The sequence below is a fragment of the Cryptomeria japonica genome, chromosome 10, assembly GCF_030272615.1.
Source record: "Cryptomeria japonica chromosome 10, Sugi_1.0, whole genome shotgun sequence".
NCBI lineage: Eukaryota > Viridiplantae > Streptophyta > Pinopsida > Cupressales > Cupressaceae > Cryptomeria > Cryptomeria japonica.
Window position 1 is genome coordinate 341,066,597 of NC_081414.1, and position 17,036 is coordinate 341,083,632.

Here is a 17,036-nt window from a genome sequence, read left to right on the forward strand (position 1 = left end):
GAACCATCAAAATGCCTTCTGAATAGGGTGTCTCCAGGGATAGTATAACGGGCACAGCGGTGGATGAAAGTTTGTTATTATGTTTTGGTGAGGTGAGGGGGGATGATGTTGTCTCTTAGGTAGGCGAAGGCCTCTTGATACCAAGGGGATTTGGGACCAACGAGTACACACATCATTTTGGACTCAAGTAAATCAGATGTTGATATGAAGAGTAGCTCGACCAAAAACTCATATTTCTGACTATGTGCTAGCATCTAAAGGAGAGAACCAATAGTAGCCATTGCATCTACAACTCTATTATTTGTGCATGGAATATAATCAAATTTGATTGATGTAAAGTGTTGCTTGAGATCCTCAACCATACTACGGTAAGGAAGAATCTTGTCATCCTTTGTTTGATACTTATCGTTAAGTTGTTTAATGACAAGTTGGGAATCACCATAGACATGTAAATCCAATATCTTACATTGGATGACTAAACAAAGTCCAGTGATCAGTGCCTCGTATTCTTCAATGTTATTGGTGCATGCAAAGGCTATCTTGTATGATTTAGGGATGCAATCTCCTTGAGGTGTGACCAACAATATGCCTACCCCCGATCCATTCTGCATGCAAGAACCATCAAAATATAACTACCATGTGGAAGACATAATGATAGTCATTATGGATTCATCTAGGAATTCTATGAGGATAGGGTGATCACCTTGATGTGGAGCGTCTCCCAGTTGATCTACTATCACTTGTCCCTTGATTTCTTTTCTATCCACATACTCAATATTGAACTCACTTAGTAACATGGCCCATTTAGAATTTCTCCCTATGATATCAACCTTTAATAAGAGATACTTGATGGAGTCAATTTTAGAAATCAATATTTGTTGTTGTTAAGAATGTAGTGTCAAAGTTTTTGTGTGCTGAAGATAAGTGCTAAGAATTCCCTTTCAATAGGAGTATAATTGAGCTCATACCCTACTAATGTGCGACTAATATAGTATATGGCATGTTCTTTTCCTTGATCATCTGTTTGTGCAAATAATGCCCCTAGTGCCACTATGGTTGCTGATATATATAAAAGGAGTGGTTATCCTAGAATAGGAGGCATAAAGATGGGAGGTGATGCTAGGTATTCTTTGAGTTTCTCAAAATATTTTTGACATAGGAAATCGCATCTGAACTTGGTATCTTTATGGAGTAAGTGTGCAAATGGGTGACATTTATCTGCGAGCTATGAAATGAAGCATCTGATGGATTAGAGATTCCCTTGGAGGCTGTCTAGTTGTTTTAGGGTCTTCAAGGGAGACATTTCCATGATGGATTTCACCTTTGTAGGATCAACTTCTATGCCTTTATGGGAAACAATGAAACCAAGAAGTTTCCCTGATGTAACACCAAAGATGCACTTCTTAGTATTTAGGTGTAGCTTATGTTTTTTCAATCTCTCAAAGATCTGCCTTAGGATATGGATATGCTCATCTCTTGTCTTGGATTTTCCTAAGAGATCATCCATATAATCTTCCATGATTTTGTGCAAGAGGTCACACAATATTGTTGTCATTTCTTGCTAATATGTTGCTCTGATATTCTTGAGACCAAAAGGCATGACCTAATAACAAAAGGTGCCCCAAGGTGTTGTGAATATTATTTTGTGTTGGTCCTCTTCTGCTATCCTGATTTGATTGTGTATCTAGAAAATCCATCCATAAGTGACAACATTTCATGTCCCACTATGATATCTACTCTCATTTCTATGTTGGGAAGCGAGAAGTCATCCTTAGGGCATTCTTTATTAAGGTCTCTAAAATTTGTGCAAATTTGAATGCCCCCAGTAGCTTTACTAATAGGGACAATGTTGGACACCCAATCAGGATAATCTATTGGTGCATCCAACATCTTTTGAAGTTCTCCCTTGATGAGGAGTTCAATATGCAAATGCATTTTATGTAATTTATTCTTTATAAGTTTGGCATCTGGATGAACAACAAGATTGTAGACTACTAAGTTAGGATCAAGGCCTAGCATGTCAGCATATGACTAGGCAAAGTTGATCTTTGTTTCAAAGAGAAAATTAATGAAATTTTTTTTTTGTTGATTTGACAAGGACTTAGGAATGAGCACATTCTTTGAAGTATCCTCAGTGCCCACGTTGATAGTGTCAATTTCTTCTATAAGTAGGGTTGAATTTTCTTGTTGTGGAGGAACCATAGTAGGGAGGTCAAGTCCCTCATCCTCAAGTGCCTGTTCAAAGTTTTCACTTGAGGATATGCCCTTTATTTTTACTTTTTCTTCATCCATAGGTGCCTTACCAAGGTTTTCACCTAAGGAATCATGATTTTTTTTATTATTGTCTTTTTTACAACTAAGGGCATTGACTTGACTACCAAGTATCTATTTTCATGTAGTTGGATCCCATGAACTTTGTTGCAGTCTTCCAAGTTGTGCATAGTTAGGAGAGTCATGAGAGCACTGGCGTTGACACATACAAATCATGTTTGTCTTGTTGGTCCTAGTCTATAAGCTCAGGATGGACAAGTTGCAGCTCACATGGGGTGGAAGGGGTTACGGGTGTGATGGTGTTGATATGGGTGTCAAAGAAGATGTCATCTTGGTATTCAAAAGGCATAATTTCATAAAATTCCTCTTCATCGGAGTCTTTGACATCCAAAGAGGGGTCTAAAGGAGAACCGATGATAGTGATCTTAGGTACTAGAGTATAACCCAAGCCCCTATTATGCTTGTATGAGATGGGATTTATTGGTGCTTTGATTCCTTTTTCTTTCGACCTTAGGTAGTGTCCTTTATAACCCATCTTATCCACTATGGTTGATGCTTTTGGATATATTTTCTTGGGAATTTTTGCTAGTTCTTCATCTTCTTCTCAATACAACAAAGAGGAAACATATGTCTCTCGATTCTCTTCATCAAGTGGTCCCAATTGCTTGAAGGTGTTGTCTTTACATTGTATAGTGGGTTTTTTATTTGGCTTAATTTCTTTGGGCTTGCCAAATGACTTGGGAGATAAAGGGAGTTTATCTGCAAGTAGGAAATCCTCAAGCTTGTACTCTCTGCAACCATTGTCTAAGATCTTGACCTTAGGTTAGTCTTGAGATGAAGTGGAGGCAACTTTAGATGCATCAGATGGAGGAGGCGGAGTGGGTCTATTAAGCGTGCAGTAGTATGGATGTTTTCCCTCTAGAAGTTTGCAATATTGAAAAGGTTGGGGATCACCCTTGATAGTGACATCTCTACCATTGAAAGGGAATTTAAGGCACTGGTGAGAGGTGGAAGGAATGGCTTGAAGGGACTAAATCCACAGACGACCAATAAGAATGTTATAAGAGAGGTCAAGATCTAAGACTTGGCAAGGGGTCTCCACTGTAACAGGGCCCACTTGAAGAGGTAAGTTGATCGTGCCTTTGGAAACCCTTTCTACATCATCATAGGCTTTGATTATGATTCATCCTGATGGGTCAACTAGGTCCTTAGGAAGTCCCAATTGATTTATTAACTTGTATGTATAGAGATTGAGTCCAGATCCACCATCTATCAAGATGCATTTAACCTTGTTCTTTTGGATGATAACTTCAATGTGCAATGGATTATTATGATCATCATCAGGGGGAGCATCATTGGAGGTGAAAACAAGGTGATGTTGGGCAGCGAGGTTTCCAATAAGGGCCTGAAAATGGGTAACATTGATGTTGTCGGGGACACGTGATTCAAGGAGGGCTTTTTCCAAAATCTCCTTGTAAACATGAGAGGTCTTAAGAAGTTTTGGGATGGAGATTAGTACAGGAATCTTCCCAAGGTGATTAAGGAGGTCATATCGGTAGGTGGATGACATAGAGGGAGGATTAGGTGGGGGAGGAGCTTCTTGGATAGTTACTCTTGATGAGTGGTCACATTATAATCATTTTGGGAATGGGAAGTGGAGAGGGCGGTGCCTTGAATTATTTTTTTGGCAAGGTTAAACCTGCTTGGCGATTGTGGAGGAGGAGGACCATCTTGGATAGTGACTCTAGGTCTATTTTGTGAAGGGGGGGTTGGCTTCTTGAATAGTGATCACATTGACATGATTATCAGTGGGCTCTATACGACCTACTAAGGAGTCAAAGCTGGATATATAATTAGTGTAATCATAGTTGAGAACATTAGATGATGAGGCCTTACTTTTATTGTGCTTTGGGAAGGGTTCCTGGTACATCTTGATTTTGTCATTATTATTACCAAGTTTTGTCGTTGCTACCTCAATATCACTCTTATCAATGAGATATTGGATGTATTTATTTAGTTTCATACACTTTCGTGTATCTTCCCCATTGATGTGGTGATAGTCACAATACTCATTCTCATTATACCACCTAGGTTTGGGTTGGTTAAGATCAAATGGGTGAGTTATCAGGAAGACAACTACACCAGCTTGGACAAGTTTTTGGAACATAGCCTCGATGGGCTCAATAAGAGGAGTATACTCCCTTGGGGTCTGGCTATTAGATCGGGGTGGTCGCCCCTAAATTGAGACATTGTTGGGAGGTCTTTGAAATTGACTTTGATTGCATTTATGATTGTTGAATTGATTGTTAGTGGTGGTGGGTTTTGAAGGAGTGGCCACAATTTGGACCTGCTTTACATTAGTGACACCATCGTTGACTGTGTTCTTGTTTTTGGACCAAAATTTTGGTTTATCATTGTTATAAGAGGAAGTGTTTTGATTTGATTTTTGATAATTCTTTAAAGTGCCTTCCTCTAACAAGACATGTTCAAGGTGTTAGGGTTTCAAGCAGATCCGAAGCAAATATGAACTAACAATTATATGTAGATTTAAATACAAAAGATAAAGGAATAAAATAGGACACAGATAACACAGAGATTTAACGCGGTTCACCCAGATTGGGTTACGTCCACCATACACAGCCATCCAATCTTTCTTATTATCCAGCAAAAATAGTACATCAACATTACCATGCCTTAAGCATCCCAACTGCTTATAACATGCATTTTTAGGGCAACAAACAAAGTCAGCCTTTTTAGGGTTTTATTACAATGTACACTACTTTGTTGATTAGTTGCCACATTTCAACAATCTCCCACTTGGAGACTGATACTACACGACACCACTATACATGCAACATCCCCTGGATAAAACACTAGGACTTGATTGGTATAAATTCCACAATTATCAATCAAGAAGACCAATAGAAACTGATGAAGAAATTAGCTTCTCCTGTGGAACTACCTTCGTGAACATATCGGCAGGATTCTCCCTTGTGTGAATCTTGTCAAGCCATAACTGACCCTCCTCCAAAACAGTCTGGATGAAGTGGTACCTAAGTTGAATGTGCTTTGTCCTTGAATGAAAAGCAAAGTTCTTCACAAGATGAATGGCACTCTAGCTATCAGTATACAATGGGCGATCCTCCTGTGTCTGACCCAATTCCTCCAAAAAACATTGTAACCAAATCATCTCCTTGCTCGCTTCTGTAGCAGCAACATACTTAGCTTCAGTGGTTGAAAGTGCAACAACCTTTTGCAGCTTAGAAATCCAACTGACTGCAGTTCCCTCTATAGTAAAAACATACCCTGTAGTGCTCCTTCATGAATCAATATCACCTACCAGATCAAAGTCAACAAATCCACTCAGAGCAGCATTAGATCCTTTGAAACATAATGCCTTCATAGTGGTTCCTTTCAAATACCGAAGGATCCATTTCACAGCATTCCAATGTTCCATACCCGGATTACTCATAAACCTACTCACAACTCCAACTGCATGTGCAATATCTGGCCTTGTGCATACCATTGCATACATCAGACTGCCAACAGCTGATGAATACGGGATGTTAGACATTTTCTTTACCTCTTCTTGTGCCTTTGGGCACATCTCCTTAGTCAATTTGAAATGACTAGCCAAAGGTGTACTAACTTCTTTTGCATCCTACATGTTAAATCTTTTCAACACCTTCTTTATATACTCACTTTGGGACAAATTCAAGGTTCTATTTTTTCTATCCCGTGTAATCCTCATACCCAGAATTTGCTTAGCTGCACCCAAATCCTTCATAGCAAATGACCTGGCTAATTTCTATTTAAGATCATTTATGTGTTCCATGTTAGACCCAGCAAAAAGCATGTCATCAACATAAAGCAATGGGATAATATAACTGTCATTATCCAATCTCTTAAAATATACACAATGATCAGAATGACATCTATGATAACCATGTTCAGCCATGAAACTACCAAATTTTAAATACCATTATCGGGGTGCTTGCTTTAGGCCATACAAACTTTTCTTCAACCTGCACACCAAGTTCTCCTTACCTTTCACCTCATATCCTTGTGGTTGCAACATGTAGATTTCCTCCTCCAAATCTCCATGGAGAAAATCTATTTTCACATCTAATTGTTCAAGATGTAAATCATCTGCAACCACAAAACTAAGTACAGTTCTAATTGAAGTCATTTTTACAACTGGAGAAAATATTTCATCATAATCTATACCCTTTTTCTGTGCAAAACTTTTTACCACAAGTCTGGCCTTATATCTTTTCTGACCTCCTTCCTCCTCCTTCAGCCAATAAACCCATTTGTTAGGCAAGGCTCTTTTTTCTGTAGGTAAAGGGACTAAGTCCCAAGTCTTATTTTTCATCAAGGAGTCCATCTCCTCTTTCATGCCTAGCTCCCACTGTTGTTTGGCATCCACCTGCATTGCTTCTTCATATTCTTCTGGTTCAATAGAATTAGTTAATAATATAGAATACAAAGAAGGAGAAAATCTTTCAGGGGGTCTACTTGACCTCATAGAACATCTAACACTTGCAGGAGTTTGTGGGACATTCTGTTGTTGCTGAGCATCAGGTACCTGTGGTATTTCATTTTCAGGAACCTCATCCAACACCACATAGTCTTGCTTGTCCTATTCATGCTTCTTTTCCTGCATATGTTCTTTATACATAACCTTCTCATTGAATATAACATCTCTACTTCTAGTTATTTTCTTATTTTCAAAATCCCATAACCGATAGCCATATTCATCTATCCCATATCCAATGAAGGTACATTTCTGAGATTTAGCATCAAGCTTGGTTCTGTTTTCTTTATCAACATGGACAAAAGCTTCACAACCAAAGGTTTTCAGAAAAGAATAATTTACCTTTTTACCAGTCCATGCGTCCTCTGGAATACCACCATCCAAAGGGGTTGAAGGTCCTCTATTTATCAAATAGACAGTAGTATGTACAGCATCTGCCCAAAAATGTAAGGGCAATCCACCATGCAATCTCATGCTCCTCGCACATTCAATGATAGTCCTATTCATTCTCTCTGACACACCATTTTCCTGTGGAGTTCCTGGAACTGTCTTCTGCTTTCTAATCCCATTTAAGGAGTAATAATCTTCAAATGCCTTGCTGCAATACTCACCTCCATTATCCGACCTGAGACACTTCAACCTTTTTCCTGTCTCATTCTCAACCAAAGCTTTCCATTTCTTAAAAGTTTCAAAAACATCTGATTTTTGTTTTAGGAAGTATACCCATGTTTTTTTGGTTGAGTCATCAATAAAAATAACATAATAACAAGAGCCACCAAGAGATGATACCTGAGCCGGTCCCATACATCTGAATGCACAAGCTCTAACTTCTCACTCTTCTTCTCTTTCCCAACCTTGAGAAATTTGACTCTTTTCTGTTTGCCATGAACATAGTTTTCACAGAACTCTAAGTCAATCTTCTTTAGTCCTGGCAATAGCTTTTTGGAGTGAAGGATTTTCATCCCTTTCTCACTCATGTGCCCAAGCCTATGGTGCCACATTATCGAATCTGTTCTTGCAACATCTATTGTTGTTGTCCCTGCAATAACTTTATTTGTAGCAGCTAAGGAAGAGTAAGTGTTACCAGTACATAGATATAATGTGCCTACCTTCACACCTTTAGCTACTACTAATGACCCTTTACTAACCTTCCAGATACTGTCTGAGAAGGTAACTATGCAACCTTCACTACCTAGTTGCCCTGCAGAAATTAAATTTCTTCTTAAGTTAGGAACATGTCTTACCTCCTGCAGAAACCAGTCATTTCTATTCTGCAAATTGATCTTTATCTTTCCTTTTCCAACAATTTGACAGGGCTCATCATCACCCAAATATACCTGTCCAAAATCACCTTGAACATAATCTAGAAAGTATTTTCTATGGGGTGTAGCATGAAATGAAGCCCCAGAATCTATTACCCAGGAATCATTAACATTATCCAAACATAAGATTAAGAATCTTGTAAAGTATTACTTGCAATATTAGCTTCCTTACAGTCATTTTCATTTTTGTCTCCTTCTTTGTTTTTTCGAGACCAACAGTCTTTCTTTAGATTACCAGGCTTTCCGCAGTACCAGCAATATTTCTTTCCTCTAGATTGAGAGCGTCCTTTCTTTGACTTCCCTCGTGACTTCTCATTCCAAGGGCCTTTTCCTCTTTCCTTTGATCTTCCTCTGTTCTCCACATCCAAAACCCTACTTGATGATGTTGGAGTCTCACCTGTGCTTTTCCTTTGCATTTCCTTGCTTAGGATAACACCAACAATATCATCAAATACCAAAGTGTTTTTACCAGAGACAGAGTTACTTACAGCCATAACCAAGTTATTCCAGCTTTCTAGAAAAGAACATAAAATCAAGAGAGCCCTAACCTCTTCTGCAAAAGTGATTTTTACCAAAGACAATTGACTAGTAATTGTATTAAATTCATTTAAGTGCTCCGCTACAGATCCTCCCTCACTCATTTTCAAATTAAACAAACGCTTCATAATAAATACCTTATTCGAAGCTGAGAGTTTCTCATACAACTTAGCCAATGTTGCCATCAAATCTATAGCCATTTTTGCTTCTATTATATTGAAAGCTACAGATGGTGCAAGGCACAATCAAATGGATCCCAGTGCCTTTCTATCTAAAATGTCCCACTCTTCATCTGACATTGCGATCACTTTCTTTGCCTTTCCTTCTAGTGGCCGCCACAAATCCTTTTGATACATGTAATCCTCCATCTGCATTTTCCATAACTGATAATTCTGGCCGTTAAACTTTTCGACCTTGAATTTGGAATCCTCCATTGGTCCCACTCAAAACTGAAAGTCCTGCCAATTTATAGAAAACCTCGCTCTAATACCAATTGTTAGGGTTTCAAGTAGATCCGAAGCAAATATGAACTAACAATTATATGCAAATTTAAATACAAAAGATAAAGGAATAAAATAGGACATGGATAACACAAAGATTTAATGTGGTTCACCCACAATGAGTTACGTCCACCATACACAGCCATCCAATCTTTCTTATTATCTAGCAAAAATAGTACATCAACATTACCATGCCTTAAGCATCCCAACCGCTTATAACATGCATTTTTAGGGCAACAAACAAAGTTGGTCTTTTTAGGGTTTTATTACAATGTCAGTTTTCATCAACAAAAAATGGCAAAAAAAAATTTCTCGAGGGCTACCACCCCTGAACCCCCATAGCGGGCTTCGCCCACTTTGGGGGCTGCCGCCCCCAAACCCCCACCCAAGGCCCGAACCCCAACAAGGATACATGTTGAGTTTACAGTACTTTGCTGATCAGTCACCACTTTTCAACAATCTCCCACTTGGAGACTGATCAGGTTCCACATCGAACACAAGGGCTAAGCCTTTGCTAGTCAAATTTTGGAAAGATTTTATACACCGAGTTGTCAAGGGTTTTGATAGTTTAGGTACTAGATTCTTTTGAAATAACTCAATTTGGTGTTCTTCTGGCATATCCAATTGAAACTTTTTTATGAGATGTTGCCACCTTTGCAAGAATTTGGCAAAGTTTTCTCTAGGCCTTTGTTTTGTATTACATAGGTCCATCATGGAAACATCATTGACGATATTGTAAACATAGTGAGACATGAACTTTTCTGCCAAGTTTGGGAAAGAGGTGATATAACCTTGAGGAAAGGAAAAGAACTATGCAAGGGTATCTCCTGTAAGACTTTTAGGGAAAAGTATTCAAAGATACAAATCACTATAGGAGACCTCTTGACATAAGATATGACATTCACAGATGTGGTTTCGAGGGTCACCCTTGCCTTCATACTTTGTGAACTTAGGCATCTCAAAACCTAGCAGGTAAGGTGCAACTGATATTGATGGGTCATAAGGATAGGGACAAAATTCCTCAAATGAATAAGGTTTCCTTTTGTTAGTCCCTTACTTCATGTTTTTGATGATGTTCTTCATGTCCTAAACTTCCTTGATTAAATTATGTTGTGGATCTTGGACATGATGGACTGTCTTTGCTCTGGGCATTTGGTGAGTTGTGGATGACACACCACCACCACTAATATACTGGTAAGACAAATAAATAGGGGATATGAGATGTGATGACCGATGTGGTGGGGACTAGAGAGGTCATGATTGGTCACGACCCGCAAATTGTGGTAGCATGAGAGAGAAGAATTGATGAAATTAGCAACATTGTTGAGGGGAATAGAAGATTGAGGAATAGAGAAATGTGGGTGACTAGAGGAAGATGGGATAGAACCATGTTGAAGAATATATGTGATTGGGTTAGATAATGGCACATATGCTAGAAAAGAAGAAGGTTGGAGAGAGATCATGGGAATGGATACCGCGGGTGCTATAGATTGAGGATGAAGAATAGGGGCAATTATGTGACTAGTAGAAAATTCTCCTTGTGGTTGTTGATCAAGAATGGATCTATCAAAATCAAGGGGAAGGCGAGCTCCATTTTCAATGAGGTTCCTTAAAAGACCAATAAGATTGTGTCGGATGAATTTCTCCACCATTTCTTGATTGTATGAATCCTCCAAGAATGTTTACATTTCTAGGTGGAGGTCATCTTGATCAACCATGTTAGGATCCACTTGAGATTTTGGATCTTGAATGTTGGGTTGTGAACTTTTCCCTTGTGTGGGATCTTGTGTAGGGTCTTGATATAGGGTACTAATATCTGGCATACCATATTATTGTTTGGCCATCTTCTTCTTTTGAGATCGAGTTGTGACCATACAAGAATAACCTTAGGGATGATTTATTGGAAGAAGAAGCTTGATGAAAGGACTTAGCAAAAATTTTGGGTTTTGATTTGATTTGAATTTGATGAAGTTGGATAATTGGTTGAATGATTGATTGGGTCCTTAGATTAGGAAAATAGTTGATTAATATTGCACCTTAGTCCTTGGATGAGGATTTTAGGTGGGGGATGTTGATGATGAAAACCAGAAACAAGGTAACAACCAAGTTGGGTGAAATTTAGACCTTAAAATGATGATCACATGGTCTTTTTCTACTAAGGATTGACTAATGATCCTAAGAAAAATAAATACGTGGGATTTGGAGTCTTGATCAACTCAAAGGCAAAGGGTACTTAGGGGAGATTCTTTTTCAAGAACAAGAGCCAAATGATTAATTGATTAAAGATGAGGTCTAAATAAAACTTCACAAGGTACAAAACCTTAGAGTGAGGTTGATTTGATTTGGATGATTGAAGGATTGTTAGATTGATTGATGTGCTAAGTCCTTTAAAAAAAGGTGGATGATGAAAGATCAAAGAGGGATGATAGTGATGACTAGAAGAAAGTGGTGACTAGGTTATTCTTGGGATGGAAATGACTCAATAAGTAATAGGTAAGGATGATAAATTATATGGAGGGATACGACTACCCTAATTTTGATGATAGTTGGTATTGAAAGACAAGCTTGATCCTTGGTGTAGAGCGTGGACTCTTAGTTCATCACTAGCATCAAACTCATTGCTATGACCATGAGTGTAATTGTAATATCAATGCAAGAAGGTCCAATGTTTGAGTAAGAGTTTGTGATTGGAGTACAAAACATTTCGACGTCTAATGAGTTGTGCTTGGGTGAGCTTCTTCTTCTTGACTTGACGATGGATAGACTTCTTGGGATGCTTGTACAACTTAGGCTTATGGAACATGAGGTGGAAATGAGGTAGACTAGACTTTGGGCTTTGTTTCTACAAGTGCAAAATTTGGGATTTGGAATGTTTGTCAAATGTGGGGAAATGAAGAAGTCATTTGTCAACCTACTCTTGGCAAGAAAACATCAATCATAGAAAACACAATGGCCAAGTGTACCACCCAATAATGAGTGTGCAAGTGATGGGTGGCCTAGATTATCCCAAATTGAATTCACGGATATAGCACAAATGAGAATTCTTGAAGACAACACAGCCTAGGCTAGAAAGTGGAAACCACTTGATAGGCCCCTCACATAAGCAATACCTCATTCAGGAGGATAAAAAGAGATTTTGGTAGCATTTTCTCCACTCCATGACACTCACTTCTTTGGCATACCAGATTCTCTTACCCCAAAGATCCAAGAATCTATTACATGGGGAATTTATGTCTCATCCTGAGTAGATACATGAGGAGTAACTTCAAGGTACGATCTGCATCCCCTACACTATCAAATGTAGGATTTGGGCTACCAATGCTAGTGTCTAGTAATATTCCAACAGGTCTAGACTGACCATGGATTCTACTAGGAAAGCCACTTAAGTCTCTACTTAAGCTTATGGGTGCAGGGAAGGCCCCCACATATGTCGAATTCACTCAACACCTCAGTCGTGCGCCTATATTTTTTTTATAGTGGCTTGAAAACACACCACTCGGGATTACACCAAGAGATTCGATATCCCCTACGTGTCCCAATTCGAGATACTCTTGTGGGGTGATGAAATCCCCAATCAAGAAATACCCCTCAGCTACTAAAATGAAAAAGAAGGTGTTGTTGGTCACTTGTTCTCTTACACCCACGATCCACGAAGGCGAGGGGAGAGGATACTAGAGTGCAATGATGGGTCCACCCAACACTAAGTGTGCAAGTGCACAAAACACATAAAACACTTGTTCATTTTAGTCCCACATGAATAGGGTTTTCTATCTAAAGCACAAAATAAAACTAAACTAGAGGGAAAAATGAGCCTTCGACATGCATGTTCTAAGAAAATAGATTAGTAGTTTAATTTTGGCCTTGGAAAAATGAAAAAGTCCCTGCAAAACTCAAAGATTAATTAGTAACTAAAAGCCCCTAAGGATACAACGCAGGTCCTGATCCATAGGTGGACGCTTTGCAGTGCTTGCACAAGCATTGAAGTGAGTTTGTGGCCCTAAAAACATAAACAACGGGAAATTAAGATTTTAAAAAAAATTAAAAAAAAAATTAACTTAAGTATACCTGATGGACTTGCTGATATATATCGTAGGCATTGAATTGTGTGCATAGGCGCCAAATGAAAGAAAACTAAAACTAACGGTTAGCCGAATTTTGAAATTTTAAAATTTAGAAAGTGGTGGATTTTTGGGTTTAACACAGGTGTTGATTCGCCTGCATAGGCACTGATTCGCTTGTAAACTCGAAAAATTGAACTAATCACTTAAAATTGATAAAAAAATAGAATATAAACCTATCCTAAAATTATTTTCGAGTTCTTTTTGGGTTCTTTTTAGGTACTTTTTACTATTTTTTTTTGTGATTTTTGTGTGATTTTTGATTAATACAAGACTTAAAATTGAAAATTTAAGCTTAAAAACTAAGCGTCAAAAGACACTAGGGTGGACAAGCTAAAACAAGGGCGGATGCGCTAATCTGCAGAACATGCAAAAATTGGTGGTCAGAAAATTGAAATTTCAAATCAGAGGCATTGATTTGTTGCGAACATGCTGAAGCAGTGGGTCAGACGCGCTGAAGTGGAAACTTGCAAGCTAAAAACACTAAAAACACACAAATGTTAGAAAATAGGGACGTGGGTCCCACCAAGAATGCCAAAAATGAAGAGAGGAAAAACAACAAAGCAAGATTCAATGATTATATTTAAATAAATCATTCAAAACATAAAACAAAACCATTTATATCTCGTTATTTTTACCTTGTCCTTCGGATTGGGCTTGATGAAGTGAAGATACACCCTTGTGCTCCACTTGTTTGTATTTTCCCTTCTTGATTGGTGTGGATTTCTCTCCAAGATGCACAACAAAGATAAAAGGGATAGAGTGATAGGTGGCTAAGTGATGGGTATGGACTCTAAGTGGATAATTGACTATAATGGTGATGCTCTTGATGGATTGCTAAAGCTAAAATGACAATATGAGATTACATGACTTGGAGATGGAAAATAAAGGGGAGGAGACCCCAATTTATAGATTTGAGAGAGGATGAATGGACGTCAAGATTGAATAGAAATGGAGGGTTGAGATTGAAGGAGGGGGAGCACATATTGGATTGAGAGGACATGAGGTGACAAGTGTGGGGACTAAGAGATTTTCCATAAAGGAATTTATTGTCTCCACACTCCACAATGTACATGGGGAAGATATCCCCAAGTACATTGGGAGAATAAAAGAATAAATTAAAAATTCCTTGGGGGATGGATGGGGAATTAAAAATTCCTAAATAATGAAATGCATGGGGAAAGGGAATGATAAAAAGAATTTAAAATTTCCTTGGGAAGGTGAGAGGCATGGGGGAGTGCGAGGTTTTTTGAAATCCTTGAAATGACCCAATTGGGTGCATTTAAGGTGGAAGGTGAGGAGGGGACAAGTGGATTTAGTCATAAATGGCTATGAGTTGACTTGGTGGCTAATCATGGGGATTAACCACTAGCAAATGATTAAAAAGGTGATTAGGTGAGATAATGAGAGATTAGGGGACAAGTGGGATTTTTAGGACGATTTGACAAGAGGAGAGAGAATGAGGGGGAATTTAAAATTGAAGAATAATGTTAAACATGATTATGAGGGATTCTAGAAGAAATAATTAAGGTAATGGAGGATTTAAAAAAGTAATTTGTAGGAATCACTTGATTTAGCTAGTTAATTTAGATTAATTAACTAAGGGGATTTTAGAAGAAATAGACAATTAGATAACCTTAGAAGAATATGGAATAATTGATTTATCAATTATTTGGACTATAGTGACAAGATTAATTAAATTTAATTAATACTAAGAAGAATAAAGACTAGCATAATTAAATAAATTAATTATGTAGAAAGGATAAAATTAATGAAATTTTAAATAAATATTTAATTTAATTAATTTTGGACGTCTACAGATGTGATTGTCTTCCACTAAATATTGTAACTATGATCCTTCTATGTTGTGTAATGTGTTTTCTTAATTTTTTATTGAGTTAAATATGGTTGATGTATTATGTTTCCCTTTAAGAAAAAACAAATTGTTATGTATTTGAGGTATTAGTTGTTATTACTATGGGATTCCCTGGTGGGGCGTTACACGATTAGGACAAAAATGATAGCATGACTAGAGAAAGAATCTAGTCACCTCTTGTAGATTCAATTTTGTTCAATGTTGTAAAGGAGAAAATTACACAGGACTTTTGGACCAAGCTTGAAAATATATATGAGACCAAATCATTGGCAAAAGATATTATATTATAAAAATAGCTATATAATTTGAGGATGCATTAAAATTCATTAGTCATCGATCATATGAATGATTTCAACTCATTGTCAAGAAAGTTGGCTTTAGTAGGGGTGAAGATGAAAGAAGAGGATAAGGAAACAACATTGGTGTGCCTATTGTTTGAAACTTAAGATCAACTAGTTATGGCTCTTACTTATGGATAAAAATTGGAGAATATAATTGAAGAGATAACAAGAAATAAATAAAGATATATTTATTAAATTTATTTGGAAGAAATAGGATAAAATGGGGAAATTATATAAATAGAATAATTTAATAAATTAATTACCTTAGGCTAGGACGTAGGAAAATAGAATAAAACAGGTTAGGATAATAGTAAAAATAAAGAATATTGATTAGATAATAAAATATTATTTAATTAATATAGAGGATTATGAATAAATGAATTAGAGGTAAATTTGCCAAATGTAAATGGTCAAATTTAGGCGTATACAATAAATTTTTATGTAATTTTGTTTACATATAAAAATTCAATATTATGATTTATAAATGTAAAACTCAAAATAATTGCTAAAAAACTTACCACCCTTTAATTCTTATTGTAACGATGCAAGTTAAGTAAACTATATTATAAGCAAGTGGTAATATCAATTAATATACATGAGTAGATATGATTTGTATTAATAATTTATTCACATTTAGTTTTGTCAAATATTATTTGGACTCTTCATCATATAATTAAATATAGTATTTTGAATTCTATAACCTCTTAAAAATTATGCAAATGAAAAGTTTAGAACAATGACATGAAAGAAGAAAACAAGTAGAAAAGACAAAATTATGTTATAGGATTCAAGATACCTTACAAGCGTGAAAAAAAATCTTATATAAGAACAAAAATCAAATAGAGAGAAAAGATGCTCATTGATCAATTAAGAATCGGCTTTCCATAGTCTCACATATGAAATATCAAGATGGATGACATCCAAAGCGAAAAAAAAGTATGTACCTTTTACATCATAGATAGTAAAAAATATATAAAATCATATTTGAATGCCTAAGATATAAAAAATATCAAATTAAATATATAAAAACATAAAAAATTAACTCATAATAAAAATAAAAAGCCAAAAACACCACTTTATTCATTCTCGTGAATGATTGTAACAAGCAGTTCAATGGAGGGTCCCATAAACCATTTTATTCTGGTGAATGTAGGTAATAAAAGACAATATTCACTTAAAAATATCTTTCGAGAACGTTCCTGGAAATCGAGTGCCATTTGATTAGTGCGCAAAAGAAACAAGTTAGGATTCCTTGCTTTTCCTAGTGCCGTATTAGTGCGGACAGAAATGAAGACCAAACAAGTTAGGATTCCTTGCTTTTCCTTTTACATTGCTTTGACCCTTATCTCCAAAATGTCTCGTCACCCAAGGGAGCACTAACGAAATTCTTAATAAGGTCAAAGGAATATTAAATTTATAATCTAGATTAAAGTCTAAAGGAATATTTTTATTAATATATTTTAGATTTTAAATTGAAAAGTGAAAGAGAAGGGGCACAGCTATTTAGTCAATTATTTGGTGTTATTTTTTTGTT